At 44.1% G+C, this 23047-nt stretch overlaps 1 long non-coding RNA gene across 1 annotated transcript in view; it reads right to left on the bottom strand.

The window, feature by feature from the left end:
* The window catches only part of LOC142488535 (uncharacterized), a 47761-nt gene extending 26607 nt beyond the window's left edge, over positions 1-21154 (bottom strand). The window contains exon 1 of the long non-coding RNA XR_012799479.1: positions 20749-21154. This is a non-coding gene — a long non-coding RNA (uncharacterized LOC142488535). The remainder of the gene's footprint in view (positions 1-20748) is intronic.
* Positions 21155-23047: the final 1893 nt, after the last annotated feature.

The raw sequence follows: 23047 nt of genomic DNA, 5'->3' as shown, positions 1-23047 counted from the left end.
CAAAGGACAAGTCCCATCTTCCTTAGTCTCTTTTTTCTTATTATTAAGGCGAGAGCCATCCCTCACTCTGGATCCGGACGGTAGTATAGTTTCACGTTCAATTTCAGTGACTTCCTGTAGTGTGGCTTGGAGTGTCTCCCGATCATACCCTCTTTCTATGAATCTGTTTGTCAATTCCCCAGACTGAGTGACAAAGTCGCTGTGGGTTGAGCAATTTCTCCTCAGTCTGAGGTACTGACCCTTGGGTATTCCCTTTATGACAGATCTTGGGTGACAGCTGTCCGCTCTAAGAAATGAATTCCTTGAATTAGGTTTTCTATAAACATCAGATTGTATGGTTTGGTAAATGTCTATATAAAAGAGAATATCCAGGTAGCTTATGTGATGTGAATGATAATTGACAGTGAGGTGAATATCTGAAGTGTTGTCATTTAAATAATTAATAAACTCTAATAATGTGTCAGTGCTCCCGTGCCAAATAAAGATAAGGTCATCAATAAAACGTTTATAAAAAACAATATTGTGCCTATATGTGTTTGTGCTACCATAGATAAAAGTGTTCTCCCACCACCCCATAAAAAGGTTGGCATAGGAGGGGGCAAAACTTGTCCCCATTGCCGTACCCCGAAGTTGTAAATAAAATTTGTGATCAAAAAGAAAATAGTTGTGGGTGAGTAAAAAAAGTATCGATTCCATAATAAATGTAGTTGTGAGTATAGAACTACCTGGACATTCTATAAAGTGGCGGACAGCTGTCATACCCAGATCATGTCGTATGATCGAATATAGGGAGACCACATCCATGGTAACCCACTGTAAAGAACCCTTTCCTTTGTTGCTGGTGAAATCTCCTTTCCTACCTCTAAAGGGATTCCCCCGAGTCCTTTGTACTGCCCTTGGGATGAATAGTTCTTTTGAAAGCTCCTTATAATGTCCCCGAATATATTTGTATATAGTTATCATATCCCCTCTTAGACGCCTCTTCTAATGTAAATAAATCTAATTTAGCTAGCCTCTCCTCAAAAGTTAGATTGTCCATCCCCCTTATTAATTTGGTGGCTCTTCTCTGCACTCTCTCTAGTTCCATAATGTCTTTTCTAAGTAGTGGTGCCCAAAATTGCACTCCATATTCAAGGTGTGGTCTTACTAATGCTTTATAAAGGGGCATAATTATGTTTACTTCCTTTCCATCCATTGCCCATTTAATGCAAGATAATATCTTGTTTGCCTTAGCAGCTACTGCATGACTTTGGGCACTATTGCTAAGCCTGCTGTCTAGAAGCACTCCTAAATCCTTCTCCATCAAGGATTCCCCCAATTTATCCCCATTTAATTTGTAAGTCACCTGTTTATTCTTGTTTCCCAAATGCATAACCTTACATTTATCTGTATTAAACCTCATCTGCCATTTACCTGCCCAAGTTTCCAGTCTCTCCAAATCCTTCTGGAGAGAAATTACACCCTGCTCTGATTCTACTACCTTACACAATTTAGTATCATCAGCAAAGATGGAGACTTTGCTCTCGATGCCAACCTCCACTCACGACTTTAGCCCAACCTGAAAAAGCTCAATTTATGACAACCCTCTGTTGTCTATCCTTCAACCTGTATTCAATCCTGGTGCATATATTTTTACGGAGTATAATTTGCTTTATTTTGTACACCAACCTCTTGTGTGGAAACGTATCATAAGCCTTTGCAAAATCTAAGTAGACCACATCAACTGCATTACCCTGGTCTAAATTACTATTTACCTCCTCAAAGAAACAAAATAAGGTTAGTTTGGCAAGATCTATCCTTCATAAATCCATGCTGACTATTACTAAAATTTTTGTTTTCCATTAGGTATTCCTGAATATTATCCCGTATTAAACCTTCAAGTAGTTTCCCTACTATTGAAGTCAGGCTTACAGGTCTGTAATTCCCTGGTTGTGATCTAGTTCCCTTTTAAATATAGGCACCGCATCTGCTTTACGCCAATCTTGTGGTACTGAGCCAGTGGAAATGGAGTCCTTAAATATTAAATATAATGGTTTGGCTATTACTGAACTTAACTCCTTGAGAACTCTTGGATATATGCCATCAGGGCCAGGGGACTTATTTACTTAAATGTTTTCAAGCTGCCTATGAACTTCTTCCTCAGTTAACCAATTGTTCATTAATATGGAGGCTGTGGCTTCCTCCAGCAGCACTACTATTGAAATTCATTCTTCCCTGGTAAACACATAGTGCAACGGTCGTGCTCACCACAAACCAGGACCGGACCGCGGGGCTGAGGTGGGGATAGGTTTACACCGACCTAAGACCATGAAGCCGAGTCCGGATTGCATATTTCATGGTTGTGCGTAGCCAGGTCAGGGTTGGAGAAGGCAGGGTAATCCCTTGGAAAGCTGGGGTCAAGGCAGGTGGCACAGGAGCGAAGGTCGAGGTCACAGGCAGGATTCAAGGCAGGCAGCACAGAAGCGGCGTCGAGTTCACAAGCTGGGGTTGGTACAAAAATATGCTTCAGCTAAGAGGTGTCGGCATAAGGATAGTCTCTTGAAGGCGGGTAGTACCGGGATGTCGTGGACAGTCCTGGAAGCGGGGTATGCGGATCAGCCATCTGGGCCTTGAAGGTATAGCACAAGGGGCCCAGTGCTCCAGCACAGAACAACTCTCCCTAGCCGGGTACAGCTGTAAGTAGTGGAGGCTACTGGAAGCAGGAAGAATGCAGAAGGTATAGCACAGAGGATCCAGCGGTTCAGCACAGAACAGCTCTCCCTAGCCGGGTACAGCTGTGAGTAGAGGAGGCTACTGGAAGGTCACTGGGAACAGGAAATGCAGATAGGCCACAGAAACACTGAGAGCTTCAGTGTAGCTGCTTCAGCTCGACAAAGGAGAAGTCTGCAGGGAACAGGTAGCTTTGGAAAGAAGGTCAAGACAGACCAAGCAGAGGTGCTTGTGGCCAGCACAGTTACATCCAAGAGGAAATTAGTTTATGCTCAGCAACTTCCTGGGGGGACGAGCTGACTCTAAATAGCATAGCTAGTGAATAGGGGCAAAGCTGCACAGGAGGCAAGCAGACTGCAGTGATTGCAGAAGCAGGTGATGCTGAATGTCAGTTCAGGAAAGGATTTGTCTGGAAGCTCTATAGCTCTATAAGGCTGAGTTCCAGCCAAAGCCAGGAGCGGATCCCTTACACAGAGGCAAATAATTAGTTTAATACGTCAACCTTTTTCCTTATCTACAATAATCTGCATGCCCATCTCACACTGAAAGGGTATATTTTCTTTTTTCATTTTTTTGTTAGTAAAGTACTTAAAGAACTTGTTAGGGTTGATATTACTTTCTATTGCAATCTTTTTTTCATTATCCTTTTTTGCTAATTTCATTGCCCTTTTGCAATTTTTTTTACATTCCTTATAATTCTGATATGATGCCTCTCTCCTTTCTGACTTAAAAATCTAAATGCCTTCCTCTTCTTTTCTATTTCCTCCCCTACCTGTTTATTTAGCTACATTGGTTTTGACTTATTTCTTTTATACTTATTTCCCAAGGCTATATACTGATAAGTGTGTTTTTCTAACAATGTTTTAAGGACTGGGCATTTAGCTTCTACATTTTTCCCTGCAAAAACATCATCCCAATGTATTACTTGTAGATTAGTCCTCCATTTGTTAAAATCTGCCTTTCTAAAGTTTAAGGTTTTTGTTAAACTCAAGTGTAACATGGTCTGTATGTTCTGACCTATCTCTCCAGCCTGTCATGTAACTCCAAGCAGTCTAGGCTATGACAGGTTAATCTATGGGCTGTCCCCCCACCCCCACCCCTCATGCCCCTCTTATGAGTGACAGAAGTGTGGTGGTGACTCATGGGATGTGTAAGCCTATCTGGTACAGGTATAGACCATGAGCCCGCCCCTTCTGGTTCCTCCTAGGAGGGAGTTGCAAATTTAGGCAGTCCTGCTCTGGAGGAGGAAGAGAGATCAGCAGGGCTATGAGTCTCTCTCATCGTGGGATGTGTGTCCACAGATGCCCTGTAAGATCAAGAGCAAATACCATCCAGAGGCTTGGGGGGGGAACAGTGCTACATAAGTAATCTGTTTTTTGATCATTTATTTCAAATGAGACCATGTTATGATCACTGTTACCCAAATCTTCCAGGACTTGAATATTTGCTATTACTTCTACATTGTTTGATATTACTGTACCAAGTCCAGTATTGTCCCTCTCCTGGTTGGTTCATTTGGGTCATATAATTGTCTTTAAGCACCCCCAAAACCTGTTTCCGTTTGTTGTAATGCTAATCTCATTGCCCCAGTCTATGTCTGAATAATTAAAATCACCCATTATGCAAACATGACCCAGTTTTGATGCCTTCTTCATTTGCCATAGTATTTTAGCTTCCTCAAACACACAGATATTTGGTGGTTTATAGCATATCCCTACAAACATTTTCTTTATACTTTTACCTCCACTGCAAATTTCTATTAGAAGGGTCTCTACATTTCCATCATTCCCTTCATAAACATCTTCCCTTATAATAGGTTTTAGATCCGGTTTAACAAATAAGCATACTCCACCACATAAGCATACTCCACCACTTCTTCTATTTGCTCGATCCTTCCGAAAAAGGGAATAACTCTCTAAATGAACTGCCCAGTCATGAGTTTCATCCCGTCATGTTTCAGTAATGCCTATGATGTCATACTGCTCCCTTGCAGCTATTAATTCAAGCTTCCCCATTTTATCTGTCAGGCTTCTTGCATTAGCATGCATGCATTTAAGTTTTTTTCAGCTTGTACTATTATCTTATCTGCTCCTTCCTTTCTGCGCCAATTTGGTTTGGTCTTTAGATGTTTTTTAGTATTATCTGTATTTACTATGGGTGTCTTGCTGCTTGTCAAACTCGCACTTGCCCCCATTCTACCTCTATAACCCCTTGTTTCCTCATCTATTCTATTTAGTTTGTTATCTGTTTCATTCCCCTCCCCCCTCCATCCTAGTTTAAAATCTCCTCCAACCTTTTTAACATTCTCTCCCCTAGCACAGAAGATCCCTCTTCATTGAGGTGCAATCCTTCCCTAGCATAAAGATGGCACCTCTCAGAAAAGGAGTCCCAGTGCTCTAAAAACCCCAATCCCTCCATCCTACACCACTTTCTTAGCCATGCATTAACCTCCCTAATCTCTGACTGTCTCCCTGCAATAGCACGTGGCACTGGTAGTATTTCAGAAAATACTACCTGGGAGGTCCTTGCCTTAAACTTTTGACCTAGATCCCTGAAATAATTTTTCAGGACCTTCCATCTTTCTCTAACTTTGTCATTGGTGCCAACATGTACCAAGAGCGTAAGGTCAATCCCAGTCCCTCCCAACAATCTGTCTACCTGATCCACAATGTACCGAACCCGAGCACCCGGGAGACAACAAACTGTTCGGTTCATATGGTCATGGCAACAGATTGCCCTATCTACCTTCCTAATAATGGAGTTCTCTACTACCACAATCTTTCTTGGTACCTGAGCATCCTGAGTCCCCTCTGTGCTGAGGAACTATTCCGCTGGCTGCTAGAGGAATCAGTCTCCCCTAGCCTTGCCATTTCTGCCCTGACACTCCCAATATCTTCACTCAATATGACAAATCTATTAGGATGGGTCAGCTCAGTACTGGCTTGCCTCTTCCTATTGCCCCTGCTTCCCCTTCTAACTGTTACTCAGCTACCTGCCTGCTCCTCACTAACAGCACCACCGTCTGCACCACTAGTCGAAGCAAGGGCCTGCTCAGTGAGCACTAAACCCCTTTCAAGATTGTCAATGTACTGCACCGACACACTTTATTCGAGCAAATACCCAATATGTACCTGGCAGATACCTGGAATGCGCCGCTCCTCACCTCTGACAAGCCCCGTTGCATTTGCCTTCCCAGCCTGGGTTCATGCCTGGCTGACGGGCGGCTGATCTGTTAAATGATAATGATTAGGATTTAATAGGCTGCAATGCTTCGCATGTCTACCAGATGGCATAAATTTATGAATAGTAATGCAGTATATATATATATACTGTACAGTATTGCAGCCAACGGGAATAAAATGCTTCAATCCCTGCCTTGAAAATACCTCAATGCACTCGGGCAGAAAACAGTCACAAACCTCAATACACCCGGGTATACCCGAATTCGTGGGACTAGCCGAGCTCGAATAAAGTGTGTCGCCAGTGTACCTAAATGTTGCAAGTTTCTTCATCAGATCAGCAATCTCTGACTCTAAAGAGACCACATGCTCACACTTCTCAGTGGTATCCTCCTTGGAACAGCTGCTCCAGGTGCACATACATGTGGCAAGATGTGCATTGAGTGGCATTCTCAATCCTGCTCATTATTGCAACTATGAAGTTATAAGTACCAACAATAAACTGTACTTCAATATACTATACCTTGTTTAACCCCTTCCTTGTTCAAACTCCATCTGGTTCTATCTGCACACATAATACAACCAGCACTTGAAATAAACTAGTCACACTGATCAGGACACGCAAGCTCAGGATTCATGAGAAACCTCTGTTTAAATTGGGAAACACACACCCACCGGGTGTGTTACGTTACCAATCAACTAACCACACCCACTGCTGGCTCAGGCAGGAGAGAAAAAAAGTTACAGGCTTTCAATTACCACACACTTTGAAAATAAATCAACCCACTGTTCACTCCCAAATTCTGCCACCCATGTTAGTATACACTAGTATACACATCACTTTCCTTCTGGTTCTTACTGCATACAATCAGCACTTGAAATGAATCAGCCACACTGATCAGAACACACAAACTTAGGATTTGTGAGAAACCTCTGTTTAAATAGGCAAACACACACAAACCAGGTGTGTTAGGTTAGCAATCAACAAACCACACCCCTACTGGCTCAGGCAGGTGCACCTGTACATGTATTTCAATGCCACTAAATGTAAATACAGCTCAACTCCGTTATAGCATCGTCCTCGGGGGCCACCGGATCTGACTGCGCTATAACTGGAGTCAAGCTAATTTTTTTTAAATGGCCACCGCGTGCTCGATCGGGGGGAGGGGGGCAAGCACACCACGGATACCAGCAACTATCCTCCAGCCTCGCACCGATCCCCCCCACCTATTCCCCCCCCCCAGCCTCTCGCACTGATCCCCGCACCACCCCCCCCCCCCAGCCTTGCGCCGTACCCTGCACCGCCCCCCCCAGCCTCATTCTGATCCCCGCACCGACCCCCCAGCCTCGCTCCGATCCCTCAGCCTTGCACCATTCCTCCCCCCCCCCAGCAACTCCACAATGCCCCCAAAGGTGGGCTGGGACACCAAAAATAGGGGGGCTGTGTGTGTGGTGTGCTGTGTGTGCTCTGTGTGCAGTGTGCTATGAGTGTGTGCAGGGTGCTGTGAGTGTGTGCAGTGTGCTGTGAGTGTGTGCAGTGTGCTGTGAGTGTGTGCAGTGTGCTGTGAGTGTGTGCAGTGTGCTGTGAGAGTGTGCTGTGTGCTGGTGCTGTGTGTGCTGGGAGTGTATGCAGTGTGCTGTGAGTGTGTGCAGTGTGCTGGTGCTGTGTGTGCTGTGAGTGTGTGCAGTGTGCTGTGAGTGTATGCAGTGTGCTGTGAGTGTGTGCAGTGTGCTGTGAAAGTGTGCAGTGTGCTGTGAGTGTGTGCAGTGTGCTGTGAGAGTGTGCTGTGTGCTGTGTGCTTTGAGTGTGTACAGTGTGCTGGTGCTGTGTGTGCTGTGAGTGTGTGCAGTGTGCTGTGAGTGTGAGCAGTGTGCTGGTGCTGTGTGTGCTGTGAGTGTGTGCTGATGCTGTGAGTGTATGCAGTGTGCTGTGAGTGTGTGCAGTGTGCTGTGAAAGTGTGCAGTGTGCTGTGAGTGTGTGCAGTGTGCTGTGAGAGTGTGCTGTGTGCTGTGAGTGTGTACAGTGTGCTGGTGCTGTGTGTGCTGTGAGTGTGTGCAGTGTGCTGTGAGTGTGTGCAGTGTGCTGGTGCTGTGTGTGCTGTGAGTGTGTGCAGTGTGCTGTGAGTGTATGCAGTGTGCTGTGTGCTGGTGATGGTGCTGTGTGTGCTGTGAGTGTAGGCAGTGTGCAGTGAGTGTGTGTAGTGTGCTGTGTGCTGTGAGTGTATGCAGTGTGCTGTGTGCTGATGCTGTGAGTGTATGCAGTGTGCTGTGAGTATGTGTAGTGTGCTGGTGCTGTTTGTGCTGTGAGTCTGTGCAGTGTGCTATGAGTGTGTGCAGTGTGCTGTGAGTGTATGCAGTGTGCTGTGTGCTGTGAGTGTGTGCAGTGTGCAGTGTGCTGTGAGTGTATGCAGTGTGCAGTGAGTGTATGCAGTGTGCTGTGTGCTGAGTGTATGCAGTGTGCAGTGAATGTATGCAGTGTGCTGTGAGTGTGTGCAATGTGCTGTGAGTGTGTGCAGTGTGCTGTGTGCTGTGTGTGCACTGTGCTGTGAGTGTATGCAGTGTGCAGTGAGTGTGTGCAGTGTGCAGTGAGTGTATGCAGTGTGCTGTGTGTGTAGTGTATGCTATGTGCAGTGTGCAGTGTGCAGTGTGCAGTGTGCAAAAAATATATATTTTTTTTTTAATTCGGGTCCATGCTCAAACCACGTTATAAGCGGATCCGTGTTATAGCGGATCGTGCTATAACGGGGTTGAGCTGTATGTGAAACCATCACATATCATGATGTACTGAACCTTTACTTAATACATTGTCTCTTACCTTCTTATAGGTCCTTCCTAATGTACATCACATCACCCAACTCGGCCACTGACCCCCTCTTCACGAGAATGATCCCCACCAGCGGGCACTGTCACAACATCACCGGACCATCAGGAAAGTCCACAAGGAACTACAGAGGAGCATCTGGTACAACCCTGTCTGCCCCAACATACTGAAAGGGCACAGAGAACACGCAGGCAGCCCCTTTTTTCAAGATAAACTTAGGATTTGTGAGAAACCTCTGTTTAAATAGGCAAACACACACAAACCAGGTGTGTTAGGTTAGCAATCAACAAACCACACCCCTGCTGGCTCAGGCAGGTGCACCTGTACATGTATTTCAATGCCACTAAATGTAAATACAGCTCAACTCCGTTATAGCACGGTCCTCGGGGGCCACCGAATCTGACCGCGCTATAACTGGAGTCGAGCTAAAAAAAATTAAATGGCCACCGCGTGCTCGATCGGGGGGAGGGGGGCCAGCACACCATGGATCCCAGCAACTATCCTCCAGCCTCGCACCGATCCCCCCCCACCTATTCCCCCCCCCAGCCTCTTGCACTGATCCCCCCCCGCCCCCCCCAGCCTCGCACCGATCCCCCCCCCACCTATTCCCCCCCCCCAGCCTCTTGCACTGATCCCCACACCCCCCCCCCCCACCAGGCTTGCACCGATCCCTGCACCCCCTCAGCCTCACGCTGATCCCCGCACCGACCCCCCAGCCCCGCTCCGATCCCCCAGCCTTGCACCGTTCCTCCCACCCCCCCCCCCCCAGCAGCTCCACAATGCCCCCAAAGGTGGGCTGGGACACCAAAGATAGGGTGGCTGTGTGTGTGGTGTGCTGTGTGTGCTCTGTGTGCTGAGTGTGCTATGAGTGTGTGCAGGGTGCTGTGAGTGTGTGCAGGGTGCTGTGAGTGTGTGCAGTGTGCTGTGAGTATGTGCAGTATGCTGTGAGTGTGTGCAGTGTGCTGTGAGTGTGTGCAGTGTGCTGTGAGAGTGTGCTGTGTACTGGTGCTGTGTGTGCTTGGAGTGTATGCAGTGTGCTGTGAGTGTGTGCAGTGTGCTGGTGCTGTGTGTGCTGTGAGTGTGTGCAGTGTGCTGTGAGTGTATGCAGTGTGCTGTGAGTGTGTGCAGTGTGCTGTGAGAGTGTGCTGTGTGTGCTGGGAGTGTATGCATTGTGCAGTGAGTATGTGCAGTGTGCTGGTGCTGTGTGTGCTGTGAGTGTGTGCAGTGTGCTGTGAGTGTATGCAGTGTGCTGTGTGCTGGTGCTGTGTGTGCTGTGAGTGTATGCAGTGTGATGTGTGCTGTGAGTGTATGCAGTGTGCTGCGTGCTGATGCTGTGAGTGTATGCAGTGTGCTGTGAGTATGTGTAGTGTGCTGGTGCTGTTTGTGCTGTGAGTGTGTGCAGTGTGCTGTGAGTGTGTACAGTGTGCTGTGAGTGTGTGCAGTGTGCTGTGAGAGTGTGCTGTGTGCTGGTGCTGTGTGTGCTGGGAGTGTATGCAGTGGGCTGTGAGTGTGTGCAGTGTGCTGGTGATGTGTGTGCTGTGAGTGTGTGCAGTGTGCTGTGAGTGTATGCAGTGTGCTGTGAGTGTGTGCAGTGTGCTGTGAGAGTGTGCAGTGTGCTGTGAGTGTGTGCAGTGTGCTGTGAGAGTGTGCTGTGTGTGCTGGGAGTGTATGCAGTGTGCTGTGAATGTGTGCAGTGTGCTGGTGCTGTGTGTGCTGTGAGTGTGTACAGTGTGCTGTGAGTGTATGCAGTGTGCTGTGAGTGTGTGCAGTGTGTTGTGAGTGTGTGCAGTGTGCTGATGCTGTGTGTGCTGTGAGTGTGTGCAGTGTGCTGTGAGTGTATGCAGTGTGCTGTGTGCTGGTGCTGTGTGTGCTGTGAATGTATGCAGTGTGCTGTGTGCTGTGAGTGTATGCAGTGTGCTGCGTGCTGATGCTGTGAGTGTATGCAGTGTGCTGTGCGTATGTGTAGTGTGCTGGTGCTATTTGTGCTGTGAGTGTGTGCAGTGTGCTGTGAGTGTGTGCAGTGTGCTGTGTGCTGTGAGTGTGTGCAGTGTGCTGTGAGTATATGCAGTGTGCAGTGAGTGTATGCAGTGTGCTGTGTGCTGTGTGCTGGTGCTGTGTGTGCAGTGTGCTGTGAGTGTATGCAGTGTGCTGTGAGTGTGCTGTGAGTGTATGCAGTGTGCAGTGAGTGTATGCAGTGTGCAGTGAGTGTATGCAGTGTGCTGTGTGTGTGTGCAGTGTATGCTGTGTGCAGTGTATGCTGTGTGCAGTGTGCAGTGTGCAGTGTGCAGTGTGCAGTGTGCAGTGTGCAAAAAAAAAAAAATTTATTTTTTAATTCGGGTCCATGCTCAAACCACGTTATATGCGGATCCGTGTTACAGCGGATCGTGCTATAACGGGGTTGAGCTGTATGTGAAACCATCACATATCATGATGTACTGAACCTTTACTTAATACATTGTCTCTTACCTTCTTATGTACATCACATCACCCAACTCGGCCACTGACCCCCTCTTCACGAGAATGATCCCCATCCCCACCAGCGGGCACTGTCACAACACCACCGGACCATCAGGAAAGTCCACAAGGAACTAGAGAGGAGCACCTGGTACAACCCTGTCTGCCCCAACATACTGAAAGGGCACAGAGAACACGCAGGCAGCCCCTCTTTTCAAGAGAAACTGTGCAGTTGCATACCACCCAAGTACACCATTGAAAGCAGCTAATGCACAAAGTCAACGCCATTCACCAGGATATTGTATCACACGGAAACAAAAACAAAAAGGAAGTCATGCAGTAAAAAAACGCTACTACTGTTTAAAAAAGAATCTAAAATGCTTCAGAAAAGAGCTCTAACAAATAATGACCAGGTCTGTGGCCTGATAAACCAGGTGATGGCCATTTGGCGGCCCCAAACCCCACCATTCAGCACAGCTATGCCAGCAGCTACCTCCCTCAACTGAGGCAACTGCACCTGACAATCAGCCCCTGCCCTCGCCACCTTGTGTACGTGTCCAAACACGTGGGGTCCGACGGAGCAGTTACTGTAGGTCTCCTGAATCGTTACTTTGCCCCATCACTTGTGAGAGAGGAAGAAAATGAAATGTTTAAGTTATGTAAATAATGTTTCTGTTCTTACGTGAGTGTGTGTGTGTGTGTGTTTTTTGTTGCGTCTTCTTTTGAGATAAAGTTTACTAAATCTCATCAGATTTGTGTAATGGTTGTTTTGCTTATTTGTAAAAATATTTATAGTGTCTGGGAATGGTCAGGTGGCATTCATATCACTCCAATGACGTGTTGCTTTCATACATATTAATTGTATGAGCTCTTGCTACACACACATCAAAACACAGCCACTGATAATAATAATTCTTGTTCCTCAAATAATATTTAAGTGACACTAATAACCCTGTATATAAATAATGTTGACACAAAGTACTGCTTAATGTTTTCTACCTTAATCTTATACTTTACAAATAATATACTGTACATTCTGAAATATAATTATTAATGTTTTAGCATTATAAAATGCAAAGGAATTGCCCTATGTAGATTTACAGCACCCAATGAAAACAAACATTAACATGTTAATCTGTATAGTTTATTTATATGATTCCATGTGCAATACATGTGAACAGACAAAAAAAAGAGAGCGCAAAAAAAAGAACTGTAATTGTAAAATAACACTTTATGTAAATTAAGAACAATAAAATAACTCACAAAATAGTATGTTGGTGCCATGATATCCCTGCCTGCCAAATAGTCTGATGGAAAAAACAAGCTGTCCCTCTGGAAGATGTAATCACCCGACCCACACTCAGATCCAAAATGGAACCGCCGTAGTAGATCTAAGTACAGAGGCCGCCAAGCTCCAAACAACCTCCTAGTACATGCAGGGAAAGCAGGGAAACGATGCTGGCGTATGACGTCACAGCGTCACACGTGGTACCAAGGCAACCAGTATCACCTCTATGTGTTTCGCGTTCACTATGCTTTGTCATGGGGTGTAATCACTGGTTCAAAAGGACTGCCATATGTACCCCACAGTCTCCCATTATTGGTTACCCTCCGATCTAGGTAATTAAAGTGCTCAGGTGCCAAGTGTTTAAGGTGCCGTTCAAATCAAACAAAGATGACATAGACACATACATAATCATTATCCCAATAACAAAGAATACATTAACACACATTAATTAAAATACCACAATCCTTACAGATCTAATATGTAAAATCAAAAACACACAATGACTAAAATGTATATACTCATATACTGTAGTCATTGTGTGTTTTTTATGTTACATATTAGATTACTGTACATCTTCCAGTGGGACCGCTTGTTTTTTCCATCAGACTGTGTGATGAGTAGGGATATAGGGACAACTGTTTTGTGAGTTATTGTATTGTTCTTAATTTAGATAAAGTGTTATTTTACAATTACAGTTCTTTTTTGTGCTCACTTTATTGTATGTTTGTGTTTTAGTTGGCCCCGTTCTTGGTCGCGGGAGAAAGATTGGAGTTGCAGGAGGGACTTTTTGGATTACTGGACTGTCTGGGATCTACTGTACGCACACCATATTTCTTTTTACAATGCATAATGTGATAGGGAAAGTAATTGTTGCAGAAGGATTTATATGCGTCACAGAAGATTAGACAAATGAGGTACACCAACCTGAAATTGTGAAGAAATGTTTTTTTATTACCACACATACTTTGTTAAAACATAGATATATTAACTGTACAATATACAATCTCTTAATACCTCAGACAAACACCATTCTTTATAGCCACACAAGATTCCTAACTCTAAATAAGTACTTCAGTATTAGGTGATACCTTTTTTTTGGACTAACAATTGATATTATAAGACAAGCTTTCAAGACTTCTCCTCTCTTCCTCAGGTCCCTACAGTGATTTACAAAGATTCCATGAGTTTCACACAGATGTTAAAAAATAAATAGAAAAATAAGATCTAAGGCAGATGATGCAGAGAAGGAATTAACAGACAAGGCAATAAATACAAACTAGAAAATGAACGTCACACTGCTTAATCGCACTCAGTCTGTCCCTCCACTGAGACAGGCACAGGTGAATATTTAGCACACATACATCTAATAAATACAGGACAAAAACAAGACAACACAAAAAGTGTCCACGTGCAGTTTCACTTTCATGTTACCTTTTATTTCTTTTAAATCATGTGAAGTAGTCCAAATCAGATATTTGCATATTATATATATCTCATAAGCGGTAAATGTATTAAATACATATACAGTAGGTACTGTCACGGGAGACCAGGTTCTTCAACACCTTTTTATAACTGGGATCATTTGATTGAGCAAAACGAGATGGTAAAATAAATATTTTTTTATTTCTCGTAAAAGACAGACACACAAAGTTACACAATTCAAGATTAACACACTTACTGGGAATGGGGCTAAGTAATAAATCCGTTTCCGGAATGAAATTCCTTAAGATTACATTTTTAGAGCACTTTCCAATGACTGGTAGTTACTCCCAAAAGTCCTGGAACTGTTTTGGGCATGTAATGCCTGCTGCAACCGCTACGTTCTAGAAAGCTGGACTTTGAAACTTTTCTGCCTTGAAAATCTTTGAAGCCGGTTTGCGTCTATTCAGTGCTGAGCATCTTTGAATTTGCTGTTGTTGGTTGGCGCTTGGAATCTGCGCTCCTCATTGGCTGCAGGCTCTCTTAAGCTTTCAGGCTCTCATTCACTAACCTGAACAGCCTTTCAGAGCATGGAAATTCTCCTGCCAGCCAATCACCGATTTGCCGGTATTGTAAAACCGGGAGGGCACCTTTTCTCAGGTAGCAAGGGGGCATGGGCTAACCTGGCCCCTCTGCCTCTTTACATACTAAGCCCCCCCACTGCTCAAGCTCCACAGACTCTAGATTCTGGCAAATGGTCATCAGATAGCCTTGTGTTAGCCCAGGACGAGGGTACTCAAGAATAACTGCAGTACCCCTCCTGTTCTAACACCTTGGCATACTGGAGTCTTTCAAGTTTGGACTTCAGACAGACACAGAGGCACCATGCTTGATAGCCATCTGGGTCTTCCGGAATCCACGACTTAGAAAGCCCTCAGTTCATATACAGGTTATCAATATATATACACATTAAACTATACCCATTTAATAAAATATATTGTGTCCTGTTTTCAGTGTGCTAAAAGCTATGGGTTCCTATTCTGGTGTCAGGACTGGAGTGAGTGTATATATTCCCTACAATCATGAGCCTCATTTTTGGCACACATGAGAAAATAACATTTAAAACTTTTAGACACTTTAAAAACCTGCTCAACTTTATAACCTAGCTGGAGAATCCCGTGAACCCCTAAACTAGGTTCAGTGTTCCTGGGTGTGTATGTGGGTATCTCTGCTATACTGGGGAACCCCTGCTACACTAGAGACACCGAGTATGGCCACAGATATAGTTTAACTCCTTCATACCCATTTACCTTGTCTGGATGATGCTGCAGCAGGGATCATGGCGGTGAGTCGCAAGAACGTTTTCAGAGTCAGAGTTTGGCGGAGTAACGTGCTAGCTGTATCCGAGAATCTCACTCAATCCCCGGATACAACTTTTGGGGTATCCCTTAACTTTGGAACCCCGATACATAGCCACATCCTGTAAAGACTCTCTCCGACAAACCCACCCTGAAACTTACAGCCTAGAAATCTCCCGATCCCAGCATCCCAGTAAAGGCAAAAGTCACATAAATCTTTATTGTCGCAAACTCAGTTTGCAGTTGCAGTAATACATTTTCGACACCTGGGTCCCAGATCTGACACGCTAAGACCCTAACACATGGGTAAGGGTTAAATCAAGTGGGCATGACATTTATTATAAAGCCTGGTAAACCTCTTCACCGTCACAGGTACATATTAATACTTATGTGCATTGGTTATGAAGCAGTTAAGAGTTATGTGCAGAGATCCAGTTGGCTTCAGTCATGAACTTGAGAATGACCTTTATCTATGCTTGGATAAGTAATCCAATTTCTAGTACATGTCAACTTTGAATGGCAATGTGGCTACCCGTATCTAGGCCCAATTGAGAGGGCATAGGCAGCCAAAGTGACAATCAATGGATTTATGGTTGCATTGTAGTTTTTGAAGTGAAACTTCTTTACTGGCACCTACAGAGTTTTCATGGAAAAAAATCCTTGCCGTGTAATAAAAAACCATAACGCGAGTGACATCACGGTACTAATGGGTGCGCGCTCGTCGCTCTCGCGCATGAGCACACAAACAGCATTCTAGGCTGCACAGACCTTACACTAAACTTGCATGCGCACAAGAAGGGGTTGTGAGCCGCGGTGCGTATAAGCAGAAGCCAATTGTTACCCCCAAACATACGCAATACAGATAATCCTATGCCCCGGCTCCCCCGAAATCTTCTCTTCGGCCGGGAGATGCGATGGTGACTGGCTGTGTCCCTGCACCTCCATTGGAGGGAGGAGACAGGGGAGGCTACAGAATCATTGCGCATACGCACAAGCCTAATAGGTACTGTCCCCATTCTCGCGCATGTGCAGAAGGCACAGACACACAAGCAGCAGGACACAGAGATCCCCCCCACACACACACACACACAGATACACACACACTGACGGACATACACTGAAATACACACACACTGACACACAGTGACTGACACATACTGTACACAAAGACACAGAAAGAGAGATAAATGTAGTTGTCCCAAGGATGGTGGTTAGGCCCCCAGGGGTTGGTGTCTGTGGTAGGGGGTAACCCCTTGATTACCTTAGTGATTAGTAAAACATTGCATGGCAATGCTTTACTAGCCACTAAGGGAGCCAAGGGGATTAGGTGGTGTTGTTTTATGTTGATATTAACCTCTGTGTAGCCTTTTGTGGTCAGCTAGCCATTGAAACCTATGGCTAGTTGGACATTTTGGTTACTAAGTAGTTAATATGTACTGTAATGTATTAAAAGTAATATTTTATCACCGATTCCATGCTGGGGTAGCTAATCTTATCGATACATATAACGGGCAAAATATTGGCCGTTATATACATAGGCAAGACTGGGCTAATGGCAGCCTGGACTAGGTGATAAAAAAGTGTGTAATTCCTGGCGTCAAGCACTTTCCGATAAATATCGGAACATGATGTAGGGCTTGATAATACCTAAAAATGTGGTATTATTACTATGTTTTATGCAATGCAAAAGTTTTAAGGGATCCGATAAAAAATGCATTATTTTTAGAGGTGCAATGTTGATGTATTTTGCTGAAAAAATAATGCATTTTTGGTGGTGATAGTATTGCATTTGTAGGTTAACACAGCTTGATATATCCGGACCTTTATGTCTCCCAGCAGAAGGTGTCTTATAGAATAACACAGTTTAGGACACATAGCCCAATATCGTTTTCCTGTTTCAGATTTATAGAAATAAATTTACCCCTAAGTATAATACAGTATTTTACTTAAATATTCATTAATTAACTAATGTATTACAATACTGATTATGCACATGTGAGGATAGAGATTTGTTTTCAGTCACTAAATTCTACGTATCGTTAAGTATAACAATAGGGATAGCATATAAATTGTAATAGATGGGAAATTGGTTACTGCTAAATTATACAAAATGTAGTATAAAAGGGTATTGGATAGTCATAAAAGACAGCATTTGAGAATAAAAAATACTTAATATTCCTTCAACGATCTTACATGCAGGATTATCTGCAATGATGGGGGGCTTTTGTGCTAAGCAGGCTATTTTATCAAAGATTTATATTTGAATATAATAGGTCATATACAATGGTGCTATAAAAAGTTAGTCTTTTGTTTAAATTTTCACTCTGTAATTATCCCAGTTTCACTGGGATATAGCAGAGGGAAAAATGTCAAAGGAACCGTGGTATATCGGGTAATTAAGACAGTAGACTTACTGTAGGTCATCAAAACTAAATTAACATGGAATGAAATTAACCAAAACCCCAAACAGTAAAATTGACTTTTAATTATTTAATATTGTAGAAATTGTCCTTCACCACTCATCCTTAGCATTTAAACAGTTATTAGTTGGTTATTTTCGCGCCACCTGTTAGATGTAAGCTTTTTTCCGGGGCATGAACTCAAATTTTTTGCTTTGTCTTAAGGGCTTATTGCCATTGTGTTATAATATTATGTCATGTATATTACAAAGCATTATGTGCCTGGATAGCACTATATAAATAAAGATATACATGCATACATACCTCTGCCCTCTGGCACTATTAGGGTTAATAGTGTCTGCTTCTATGGGAGTAATTCAATACAGTACTCCTGGCGAAGCCGTCTGCTAGAACGGCGAAACGCGTTGAGCGTGACCCTATTGATCGAGAGGGAGAGATTGCCTGGAATCCCGTGTAGCTGGTTTCCTACCGGCGGCGTAACCGGAAGTGACGTGACGGCCCCAAGACCGGAAGACCGGAAGTGACGCGACGGCTCCAGGCTGCGGTGTATCGTGGCGGTTTGCTGTTGCAGAGATACGGTGATGTGATCTTGCGATCACCAACGTCAATGCTGTTTTCCCACTGGGATTCTGTAAGCCTCCACTTTTATCATTTTGGATAAACTGTGTGATTTTACTTCTATTTTGCACGTGTGCATCTCTTTCTCAAGATTATCTCCTCCATATAGTTCTTACTGGGACACCTTGGTCTGGCATTTGCCTTAGTCTGTGGTGCCCGCATAGGAGCTCCATTTACATATTGCTACAGTTTGCACTATGTTTGCTTTTTTTCTTTTTAAAGGTATCTACGCTCCCCTGGTTTTTTCTTACCTGTGCTTCGTGTGGACCCTGAAACAGTCCGTCTAAGGGTTTGAGTGTCTTTACCTTTTTTGTGTTTATTATTTTCACATTTTTTCACTAAGTGTATATATTAAGATTTTATTGCACTGTGTTTTAGATATTGAGCGCCTTCTAGTGTGTATTATATATTCTTATTGTAGAAGTAGGCAGCGGCAGAGGGTCCAGTACAGCTGCAGTGCAGGATCGCTCTGCAGCGAAATGCCGGCGAGGACTTGATCTTGACCAAATTTCCCATTCCATTGCAGTGTTCTTCTTCACGTATGGCAATAATACAGAAACAGTGGATATCACTTAGATTGTAAATTCTCTGGGGAAGGGATTTTCTTTTCTAGCATATAATCTTGTTTGTTGCACTTATTGTACAATAATTCCCTGTACTGTATTGTCTCTCTTGTAAAGCCCTAAGTACATCTGTGTGTGCTATATAAGTAAAGATAAACATGCATAGTACACATATTATTTTAGAGATGGTATCTGAACTGGATACAAATTTGATATATTGAAATCGTTTAAGTAATAATCCCCGAAGAACAGGGCATTACTGGCCAATAATGCCCTGGCTGGAAGAGTTGAAGGCCGGAGGCGAAGCCGAGGGACTTTAACCCAGCCAGGGCATTATTGGCCAGTAATGCCCTGTTCTTCGGGGATTATTACTATTATAGGCTAACTGTAGTTTTTTTTTTTTTTTTTAAATTTTTCATAAACAAAGATACATTTTTGTAGTCATTGATTTTTATAAGTGTATATACCTGTGTAGGAAAAAGTAGTAAAGTAGAAGATGAGAGGGCTGAGGGGCGGGAGAGAGGTTTAGGGGGGAAGAGAGGTGTAGGGGGGGAGAGAGGTGAAGGAGGGGGGGAAGAGAGAGGTGAAGTGGGAGGGGAAAGAGAGAAGTGAAGGAGGGGGGAAGAGAGAAGTGGTGGGGGGAGAGAGGTGAGGGGTAAGAGGGAGGTGAGAGGGGGGAAGAGGGAGGTGAGAGGGGGGAAGAGGGAGGTGAGGGGGGGGAATAGGGAGGTGAGGGGGGAAAGAGGGAGGTTGAGGGGGGAAGAGAGAGGTGAGGGGGGAAAGAGGGAGGTGAGGGGGGAGAGGGAGGTGAGGGGGGGAAGAGGGAGGTGAGAGGGGGAAGAGGGAGGTGAGGGGGGAAGAGGGAGGTGAGGGGGGAAGAGGGAGGTGAGGGGGGGAAAGAGGGAGATGAGGGGGGGAAAGAGGGAGATGAGGGGGGGAAAGAGGGAGGTGAGAAGAGGGAGGTGAGGAGGGAGGTGATGGGGGAAGAGGGAGGTGAGGGGAGGGAGGTGAGGGGAGGAAGAGAGATGAGGGGGGAAAGCGAGAGGTGAGGGGGGAAAGAGAGAGGTGAGGGGGGAAAGAGAGAGGTGGAGGGGGGAAAGAGAGAAGTGAAGGAGGGGGAAGAGAGAAGTGGTCATGGGGGGAGAGAGGTGAGGGGTAAGAGGGAGGCGAGGGGGGGGAAGAGAGGTGAGAGGGGAGAGGTGAGGGGGGAGAGGTGAGGGGAGAAAAGGGGTGGGGGGGGAATGGAGGGGGAGAGGTGGGTGGAGGGGGGATGTGGGAGAGAAGTGGGGGGACTGTGATATTAACTACAACTAAATAAAAAGAAATACAAATTACCTTACAGTAGCACTGGCAATAGATGTGGTGAGAAATATTACTTTGTTGCAAGCAACAAAGTTACCAGTTGGGATAGACAGCTTCTGACAGCACTAGCAGCTGTGAGGGAGAGGGGGAGAGAGGCTGCTTGTGCTGCTGTGTTCAGTGTGATCAGTGAGGAGAGGAGCAGTTAAGTTTTAAACTTGCCGGTTTTGTCAGCGCGAGCCCCTGTATCTCTGCTTTGATGTGAATTGGCAAATTGTCAATAATTCCGGGCATTAATAATGCCCAGAATTCGGACCAATCAGAGAGCAGTGATTTCAGTAATGCCCGGAATTTTGCAGCTTTAGCCTATAATGTGTGTTAATCGTCAAATGAAAATAAATTTGTACTGCTGTATTTACGAAAGGTGTAACGCTTAAATAACACATAACTGTCGTTTGATCGGAGCAATAAAATTTGGCTACATTTTAAGCCAGGATCACTAATTTTAATTAGCATGTAAATGAGTATGCACTGCCTAATTACTTGTAGCTCTGCTTCCACCATCCTCTCCCCCCTATGGGAGATCTTGCTTTGGCTACAGGTATCATGGTGCTAAATACCTGTGAGAGTCCAGGAGATGCTGAGGGTCCGCGATGGTAAGGGGAAACAGGAAAGGCGTTTGATGATCCTTCAGGTTCTTCTCATGGTGTCAGCGAATCCAGTCATAGCAGGCTCCAGGTGTACTGGTGACAGTCCCCACCATGACAGTTCTCAAGCATACCTCTACCCAATAGACTTTTACTTAGGCAGAAGTATATAAAACAGGATCCTTTTTTGAGGCAACCATTGCAGTTGTCATTACAGCATATGCATGGGTTTTCAGAATCAGCCCCAGGCCTCTGGATGGTACTGGCCTTCTTACAATCTTGAGGCCTTGCAATCTGGTAGGTCTCCTACCCTCAACCCCTTAAGGGGCTGAGAGCATGTCTCCTCCCGGCCAGGAGGAATTCAGCTCCACTCCTCCAACCTGACTCACAACTTGACTGACTATAATTTAGAACACTTCCTCCCTAAGGCACAGAGAGGGGGGGGGGCACAGAGTCTGCACCATGATTGGCTGTACACAGACTCAGTTCACCTCCACCCATGTCAGTCAAGGAGGCAGCAAGAGGGGGTGGTAAACCCCACAGGACAGCCTGCCACTGCCTATAACTACTGGGACTTATGTGACAGGAGGCAGAAAGTATAGTCTGGACCAGCCATGTTTACACTTATATGCAAGAGCGGTACATTTAATGACAGTATTGAAAATCACATGCTACTCACTAAACTCCGATACTGGCTGTCACCAAACAATATTGGCAATTGTTATCACCTACCCAGGCTGGTGTTAGACCAATCTTGTCTTTCTATATAATAGCCACTATAGACATAGGCAATATAACACTATCCAACATAGAATGCATGTTAAAAAGACATATTAATAACACGGTTGAACTTACTAATATATTATCCCCTTTAAATCCCAAATCAACCCATGACTAGTCGATCACTTGGGCTACTAAAGGCTAAACATGTGCATGATATGCTTTTTGTGTTTTATTTGTAAAGAATTTGTGTTGTATGTTCACCTTAGTATTTCCAGAAGGCATTACCTTGCAGTGCATTGGCAACCTAGGGTATCAAAGGGGTTAAATATTACTGTGCCATAGGGTTTTGTTAAAAGGCATATTACAGTACAGTACATAAACCTATGCTAGAAAAATGTGACAATCCCCATCGCTAGCATTATTTAAGGCCGAGTTACTGCTTTTTTTTTGGTGTATGCAAGTGAAATTGAATATTGGATCCCTCTTATGAACTTATAGTAAATACATCAGAATACCCAAAAATATTGCCGCAAACCCAATATTTTATAACACATTATTTTTTTAATGCTGCAATATATACCTATACTAAATCTAGGCCTTAAATTGATAACTGGATTTTCTTTTTTGTTGATATCCAGGTAATCATTTTCCTCTTTAGCTAAATGAATACTACAGTATGTGATTTGTAATAGGAATAAAAAAAATGAATATTTCTAAGCGTCATTTTTGTTACAAAAGAAAATAAAAAAAAATTTAGGATTGCATTCCTAGAGAACTCATCCATCTCTCCTGAATAGTAGATCTAAAATCAGAACGGACTGAGGCTTCCCTTGCCATGCAGAGAGTGGCTGTAGCCTGCTTAGGCATTTACATCACATTTCTTATTTTAACAGCTCTGTGTTGAGTTGTCTTTTTAACCTGGAGCAGTGTGGCCAACCTGCAGTACAACAGACATCATACAGTATTTAGTCATATCATCCTAACTATCCTTAACCCTTTCAGGGCCAGAGAGAACTGCAATGCCAAAAGGGGTACTGCAAACTGGTAACCTGAAATCTGTATCTTATTTGTAAAATGTGCATCGGTAAGATTAAACTTTAAAAAAATAAAAATTTAACAGTGGCTATTGTATCTCATAGAATGAAGCATAAAAATATATAGTTATGAATAGAGCTCTCTGTATTCCTAATTAGAATACATGATGTGCTGAAAAGTATGAACCAAAATAGGACTGCGGATATAAGCTTCACATGCCAAGGAAGTGAAGCTTGAGAAAACCCCTTTAACAAATACTATTGGATAAATTCTTCTATTAAAGGGTCTTTTTTTTTCTTTTGCCAGATATTCGTCTTTATATTAAAGTATCTGTTAGAGTACATCTGCTTTATGAGAACATTTTAAGAAGATCATAGATGAACATTTTGGTAGTATTGTAATACAATGTTATAATTCCAGTACAGAAGGTGCATTGTTAAACTGTATCTGTTGGTATTTTTTCCTGCTGGAAAGATATGATAAATGAGTTGCTCGTAGAGTGCTCGGCAGTTGT

Source organism: Ascaphus truei, chromosome 2 (assembly GCF_040206685.1).
Source record: "Ascaphus truei isolate aAscTru1 chromosome 2, aAscTru1.hap1, whole genome shotgun sequence".
NCBI classification, from domain to species: domain Eukaryota; kingdom Metazoa; phylum Chordata; class Amphibia; order Anura; family Ascaphidae; genus Ascaphus; species Ascaphus truei.
Note: the sequence above shows the minus strand (reverse complement) of the source record. Positions and strands in the feature narration are given on the sequence as shown.